Source organism: Euphorbia lathyris, chromosome 8, assembly GCF_963576675.1.
Source record: "Euphorbia lathyris chromosome 8, ddEupLath1.1, whole genome shotgun sequence".
NCBI lineage: Eukaryota > Viridiplantae > Streptophyta > Magnoliopsida > Malpighiales > Euphorbiaceae > Euphorbia > Euphorbia lathyris.
Window position 1 is genome coordinate 84364467 of NC_088917.1, and position 8481 is coordinate 84372947.

Consider the following 8481-nt stretch of genomic DNA (forward strand, 5'->3'; position numbering starts at 1 on the left):
ACCCATTTGACAAATTTCTTAGAAATTTGTGACACTTTCAAAATTATTGATGTAACTGCAGAAGCAATCAAACTTCGCATTTTTCCTTTTACTTTGAAGGATCGAGCCAAAGAATGGTTAACTTCTATGCCAGCCGCATCAATTGAGACTTGGGAGCAATTAGCCCAAGCATTTTTATCAAAAAAATTTCCTTTAGCAAAAACCGCAAGAGTCATTAAAGAGTTAACATCTTTTTCTCAAAATGATAATGAAACTCTTTATGAAGCTTGGGAACGTTTTAAAGAACTTCAACGTTTATGCCCACACCACCAATTGCCCGTCGAACTTTTAATGCAAACATTTTACAATGGACTAAACCCTACAACTAGAGGCTCATTGGACGCTATGTCTGGAGGGTTATTCATGAAGAAAACATCTGCCCAAGCAAGAGAACTTTTGGAGGAAATGGCAATCAACAGCTGTATGTGGCCCGCGGAACGTGGACACGTACCATCAGTGAAACCATCATCCTCAACAACATCATCAGTTAAAGGTATAGTGAATCTTGATCCAGTAGCGATGTTGCAAGCCCAATTTTCTGCCTTATCGCACAAAATTGATAGGTTTATGGCACCGTGTGATTCTAATGGTAAGCCAATCCAAACAGATGTGGATTACGAAGGTATGAGTGAAATTGAACAGGTAAATTTTGTCCAAGGGCAAAACCAAAATAATAACCCTTATTCCAATACATATAATCCTGGATGGAGAAATCATCCTAACTTTAACTAGAGAGACAATAATAATGTTACTGCTAATCAAAATCGTACTACTAATTATCAAAATCAATCAAGAGATTCGATTAGCACTTTATCTTCTAAAATCGACAAATTCATTGATGCTATGAGCGGAAAAATAAGTAATCACGACGATGCTTTTAAACGGATCGAGAATAAATTCGATCAGCTTATTAAAAACCAATCATCTAGCATCCATAATTTGGAGATTCAAATTGGACAACTCGCTAAATCAATTCTATCCCGCAAAGAGGGAAGTCTTCCAAGCCATACGGAAGAAAATCCGAAAGAGCATGTTAAGGCTATCACTCTTCGTTCAGGAAAAAACTACTTAGGCCCGGAAATGCCCGGAAATTCGACCTTACCTGGAACTGATTTACCGACGCCCAAAGAAGATACATTAAAACAAAAAGATGCACCAATTGACTTTATTACAAAAACTTATGTACCCAAACCACCTTTTACACACAAAGTCCGCAATAAGGACTATGACAAACAACTTTTAACATTTTTAGACAAACTTAAGAATTTGCATATTAATTTAACGTTTATGGATGCGATTACGCAAATTCCCAATTATGGTAAATTCTTCAAAGATTTAATTTCAAAGAAAATCAGTTGGGAAGGAATTTCATCCATTTCGCTAACTGAAGATTGCAGTTCAATTGTGTCAAGTAATTTGCCCACAAAACTCAAAGATCCCGGATGTTTTACCATTCCGTGTAAATTGGGAGATATTCAATTTCCCAGTTGTCTCTGTGATTTAGGAGCAAGCATTAACTTGATGCCATTATCTATTTTTAATAAGTTAGGCTTAGAAGAAGATATCAAACGTACCAATATGGTTTTGCAATTAGCAGATCAAACCACTAAAAGATCATACGGTATAATTGAAGATGTTTTAGTTAAAGTTGACAAATTTATTTTTCCTACCGATTTCGTTATTTTAGATTTTGCTTATGATGTAAATTGTTCGCTAATCTTTGGTAGACCGTTCATGAACACGGGACGTGCTCTATTTGATGTGTCGGAAGGGAAAGTAGTTTTAAGAATAGGCGATGATAAGATTGAGTTTGATATGAATCAAGCGATGAAATATCCTATGGAGGATTTCGCTTGTATGAAACTTGATTTAATTGAAGAATGCGTAAATGACATTGTTCAAAAAGAAGAAATAATAGAACCTATAATGAGTGAGGAATTAGAAGATAAGGACCCAGAACCTTTGATTCGAGAAGATGGACCAGTTCCGCCTTCAATTATAGTTCCACCTAAATTAGAACTTAAAGAATTACCAAGTCATTTGAGGTACGCTTTCTTAGGCGAAGGCGATTCTCTACCTATTATTATCTCTAACAAATTAACACAAGTCCAAGAAGAGAAATTGAAAGAAGTTGTTAGAAATAGGATAGGAAGTATGGGTTGGCAAATTTCAGACTTAAAAGGTATTAATCCGAGCATTGTAATGCATATAATTCACTTAGAAGAAGATAAGCCACCTAAAGCGGATAGGCAAAGACGCCTAAATCCGAATATGAAAGAAGTAGTAAAAAATGAGATTACTAAACTTCTGGACAATGGAATCATCTACCCTATTTCGGATAGTGAATGGGTTAGTCCAATCCATTGCGTACCTAAAAAAGGAGGCATAACAGTTGTAAGGACTGAAGAAGGTGAATTAATACCCACACGAACCACCACTGGTTGGAGGGTTTGTATAGATTATAGAAATCTAAATAAAGCAACTAGGAAAGATCATTTTCCTCTTCCTTTCATTGATCAAATGATCGAAAGGATAGATGGTCATGCTTTCTACTGTTTTCTAGATGGTTACTCCGGATTCTTTCAAATATACATTTACCCGGATGACCAAGATAAAACAACCTTCACATGTCCTTATGGAACATTTGTATATAGGAGAATGCCCTTTGGTCTATGTAACGCACCTGCAACATTTCAACGTTGTATGACTGCGATTTTTAATGATTTCATTGAAGATATCATGGAAGTTTTTATGGACGAATTTTCAGTTTATGGAGATTCTTTTGATTCATGCCTAGAAAACTTGGATAAAGTTTTGTCTAGGTGTGAAGAAACAAATTTGGTATTAAACTGAGAAAAATGTCATTTCATGGTTGACGAAGGAATTGTTTTAGGTCACAAAATATCTGAAAAAGGATTAGAAGTAGATAGAGCAAAAACCTCAGTAATAGAGAAATTACCCCCTCCAACTACTGTTAAGGGAGTAAGATCATTTTTAGGACATGCTGGTTTTTACAGAAGATTTATTAAGAATTTTTCTGTAATTTCCAAACCACTTACTAATTTACTCATGAAAGATTCAACCTTTGATTTTAATGAAGAATGCGTTAAAGCTTTCGAAACATTGAAAACGGCTTTAGTCAGTGCACCTATTATTGCTAAACCCGATTGGGATTTACCCTTTGAAATTATGTGTGATGCAAGTGACTTAGCTGTCGGATGTGTTTTAGGACAAAGGAAGGATAAGAAACTTCATGTCATTTATTATACAAGTCACACACTGTCTGGTGCACAATTAAACTACACCACAACAGAAAAAGAAATGTTAGCTGTAGTTTTTGCATGTGACAAGTTTAGGTCATATTTATTAGGTTCAAAAGTTATTATTTATACTGATCATACAACATTAAGATATTTATTTGCTAAAAAGGATGCAAAACCACGTCTAATTAGATGGGTTTTATTATTGCAAGAATTTGATTTAGAAATTAAAGACAAAAAGGGAGTAGAAAACCTTATCGCCGATCATCTATCGAGACTTGAAGATGAAAACGGTCCTATAGGTGAAACTATAGGTATACGAGATGATTTCCCTGATGAACACCTCTATCAAATAAAAAGTGCCATGTCACCATGGTATGCAGATATTGCTAATTATCTTGCAGCCAATATTGTTCCGGAAGGATTAGATTTCCAACAAAAGAAGAAATTTTTCTTCAATATTAAACAATATTTTTGGGAAGATCCCTTTTTGTTCAAGACTTGTGGTGACGGGATAATTAGGAGATGCGTTGGTGAAGATGAATACGAATCCATAATGTCGGAATGCCATTCTAGCTCTTATGGAGGACATAATGGAGTTAACAAGACAGCAGCTAGAATATTTGAAAGTGGTTTCTTTTGGCCTACGATGTTTAAGGACGTCCGTTCATTTATTACTCGTTGTGATAAGTGCCAAAGAACAGGAAATCTAAGAAGGAAAGATGAGATGCCCCTCACAACCATATTAGAAGTTGAAGTTTTCGATATGTGGGGAATAGATTTCATGGGACCTTTTCCCCCTTCTAATGGTAAAACTTACATATTAGTTGCCGTTGATTATGTTTCAAAGTGGGTTGAAGCAATTGCAACCCCGACGAACGATTCTAAAGTTGTCATTAGTTTTCTTGACGATATATTTTGTAGATTTGGTTGTCCAAGAGTCATCGTTAGTGATGGTGGTACTCATTTTATAAACAAGAGTTTTGAAACGCTTATGAAAAAATATGGAGTACGCCACCGCGTATCAACGCCGTACCATCCTCAGTCAAATGGTTAGGCGGAGATATCAAATAGAGAACTCAAATGGATTCTTGAGAAAACAGTTTCATCTTCTAGAAAAGATTGGGTTTCTAAACTCAATAATGCGTTATGGGCATACCGTACTGCATTTAAAACACCAATAGGAATGACTCCGTACCGCTTAGTGTATGGGAAGGCATGTCATTTGCCAGTCGAATTAGAACATAAAGCCTATTGGGCTATTAGAGAACTTAACTTTGATTTACGACAAGCAGGTAAGAAACGTTTGCTCAATTTGAATGAGTTAGATGAGTTACGTCATCTATCTTACGAAAATGCAAAGATTTATAAAGAAAAAGTGAAAAAAATGGCACGATGCCAAAATTAAAGTTAAACACTTTAATGTTGGGGATAAAGTGCTGTTATTTAATTCACGACTTCGTTTGTTTCCAGAAAAACTTAAGTCCAGATGGTTAGGACCATATTTAGTCGTCAAAACATTCGATTATGGTTCTTTAGAACTGGAAGGTCCTACCGGAGTTCGATTCAAAGTTAATGGTAATCGATGTAAAATCTATTACGAAAATATTTCCCAACTAGGAATTGAGTTCGTAACAAGATTGTCTGACGTATAAATTACTCAGTTTTCTTACACAGTTTATTTTGTTTTATTGCTTTTTATATTTTTGTTTATTTTATTTTAAATGCAAATTTTATGATTAGATGACTTTATGTTATGCTTTAAATACATAAAATATTTTTATTTCATGATTTTAGATTTAATTTTTAGAAATTAAGATGAATTTGAAGTTTCAGGAAATTCTCTGCCGAGAATTTAGAATTCCCTGCCGAGAATTTCCTTTTTAAGAATAGTCCAAACAGGTTCGGATTTCTCTGTTCATACCGAGAATTTTTAATTCTCTACCATGAATCGGGAGGTAGCTTCGATGCCTGATTTCTGTAAGGAAATCAGCATGTCGCGACCGCGGCTTAGCCATTCTCGGTCGCGACACGCGCATTTCCTGCGCTATCAGGTCTGAAACATTCTAACCCCTTCAACAAACCTCTTGACAAATGAAACCTTAAGTTTCTTCATTCCCGAAAGGTGTAATTTTATACCTTTTCATAATTAAAACAATACCTCTTTTCATCTTAAACTCTTATAAATTAATCCTAGAGGATTCAAGTTCTGTTACAATTCATTTCATCTTTGTCAGAACTCTGCTTTTTCTTCGCCAACACCGTTCTTTGCTAAAGTAACACAAAATTTGCACCATGCCTACCAAATACAATGCTTCAAGGCACACCACTGCCTCAAGCAAGAAACGCCCAGACTTATCTAAGCGATATGGGGCGCCTTTTCCTATCTTCAACCACGATGAAGGTAGGCGTTATTGGAATCTCCGTTACAAATTCTTCACCGGAATGTTGTATATGGATGAATTCCTTAACAACCAACTTGGAATTAGTGATGACATGAGCCGCTATATGGAACGTTTAGGGTGGACAAAATTCGCCAAAATGCGATTTCCAATAATAGGCGACTGGATACTCAAATTCTTTTGTACCGTGCGTTTCACTAATAAACGACGGGTACGTCTCAGTTTTCGTCGTGATGGCGAAATTTTCACCTTTGGCTATCCCGAGTTGCATGCTTGGTTTGGTTTTCCCCCGAGGGATACAATCAAACGTCATCCTAGAAGAGACATGACATCCACTGATATTTGGAGAATGCTCACTGGATTCTGGCGATTCAATTCAAAACTCGCCTACAATAAGTCTTTTCACTCCAGTTCCATGCTGTATTTGCACAAATTTCTATGTCACAGTTTATTCGGGTGCACATTCAGTAGTGTAGTCCGTGACACTGATTTGTATCCTTGGGGATGTATTCCAGGGAAATACAGTGGATTCTTCCAAAATTCTGATGGAGGGTCTTGTCGCCGCTTCTCGATCCAAAGATAAGAAGATTGGGTTCGGCAGTATAATTTGTGGAATAATTCTCGGTACCAAGGGTACAAATGATATTCCTTACAGTGATGATGAATTCTTCCCGACAATTGACTATGAGTTTCTCGAGTACGAAGGACTTGTGAAACGTATCTTTCGTGCCGGCCCGCATTTTCTTTCTGCAACGGAACGTCAAGCTTTCGTGCAATTAGAAATTGAGCGTATTAAGGCTAGAGGAATCCCGTTTGATAGGGATGAATATGTAGAATAGTTTATGTTTTTCATTTTATTTTTGTACATATTTTTTTTTGTATTAATTATTGTTTTGTTTTCCTTATTTGTACATATGTTGATATAATAAAGATTTTATTTAGTTCAATTCTTAACTATCTATTTGATCCATTATCTATACTTAGCATATTTCATATGGGTCGATTCTTAACTCAAATTAAGATAAAAAGGATTCTCATGAACTAGTATGGTTTTCTATTTTTCCACACATATATCCACATTTAATTCTTTTTATAACTCGGTTTATTTTTAATGAATTAAGTTTTCATTTAATCAACTCAATTCATGTATTAAATATGTATTAACATGCACTTATTATGCATTTAATATGGTTCTCTTAACTTATATGCATAAATGCACATTTAAGTTTCCTTAATTCTTCTTAACCAATTTATTACACTTTAATTCAATTTATTAAGGTTAAACCTTTGGTTTTCCTTGCAATTAATGTCATTTATTTAAGTTTTAAATGCAGAAACACTTAATATTAAGTTTAGAAACCATTCAATCAACAAAAATTGCACAAACCAAGTCATTAGGCACCCAAATAGGCCATTTTGACCAATTCTCTACCGAGAATTAATAATTCTCGGTATGAGCAGCAAGATCGGCCAATTTTCAGGACAAAAAATTGCCTGAAAGTCGCATGCCGCGACCGCGGCTTTGAGATTCTCGGTCGCGACACGCGACCTGTAGGCATTTCTTAATCCGATTTTGACACCAAATTTTGCCTATTCCTATTCCTATTCTACCTATACACCTACCTATACAACCCTATATAAACCTACCTCTTACACAAACCTCACATCACCTCTATTTTTACCCAATCCCTTACTTCAAACTCTTCCCCAAAAATCTACTTTTACTCTTCCCAATTTATTCACTCCAATTTCTATCCTCTTTTCTATTTCAATCACTTCCAATTCAAAACCCCCAACCTCATCTTCAAGCTTTACTCTTTCTCTCAATTCCTTTTTCTTCTCCTTCTTCTTCCCAAACCCTAAAAAAACACTAAACACCATCACCATGGTTAGGACTAAGCGTGTTGGTAATAAGCCCGCTGTTACGGAAGCTAATCGCCTTCGGGTTCAATGTGGAGCTTATTTTGACATCGCTTCGGAGGAAGAAGCCGCTCGTTTCAAACATTTTTCACAAGCCGACCGCCAATTTGTAGATATGCACTTCTTAGACTTCCATTCGGTAAGAGTATTAAATTTCTCTACTCGAATTGATGCCTTCATTGAAGCTTTGGGTTGGCAAGAATTCGTTAATATGCGTTTTCCACGTATTAATGAATATGTAGTGGAATTTTTGGTCACTTTGACCATGAACAAGAAGAAAACTTCCTTCTCTTTTAGGAATGAAGGTACACCTTACACCATTGATTATGAAGCAATGGGAAACATGTTTGGTTTCCCTACTTCTGATTTTTATGATAAGCCTAGGGATTTTGATAATGATGCTGTTTGGCAAACTCTCTCGGATCAAGATTATTTTAATTCGAAAAACACTTCAAGCAAGTTGATTAAGGACAATTGTGTGTTCTTCTTTCATAAGTATTTGAGTTTCTCCGTGTTTAGTCGTGTTGAAAGTTCCAAGATTCAGGTTCGGGATTTGTATGTTTTGGATAGTTTGCTTAAAGGCTTGCGGATTGATAGCATTGGTATTTTGTTTGATAATTTGTTCCGTGCTTTGAGGGCTAGTACCATTCAAATCCCTCTTTGTAATTTTATCACCGCTATTGTGTTGGGAGCACGGGGTGAGTTGGCCGATTATGACATGTCCACCTACCGTGGGTATGTTCCACTTTTGGACATCTCGGCTCTTGAGCGAGCTCATTTATTGCTTCCACAAGGACCTCCCGTCTTTATTTCCTATGCTACCCGTATTGCCCATCTTCGTGGCACTATGGGTGGTGGCG

At 36.1% G+C, this 8481-nt stretch overlaps 1 non-coding gene across 1 annotated transcript; it reads right to left on the minus strand.

Annotated features, from left to right (window-relative positions):
- Positions 1–207: 207 nt before the first annotated feature.
- LOC136204952 (small nucleolar RNA R71) lies at positions 208–314 on the minus strand. Its single transcript, XR_010675762.1, has one exon. It is a non-coding gene; the product is annotated as a small nucleolar RNA R71 (small nucleolar RNA).
- Between the last annotated feature and the right edge of the window lie 8167 nt (positions 315–8481).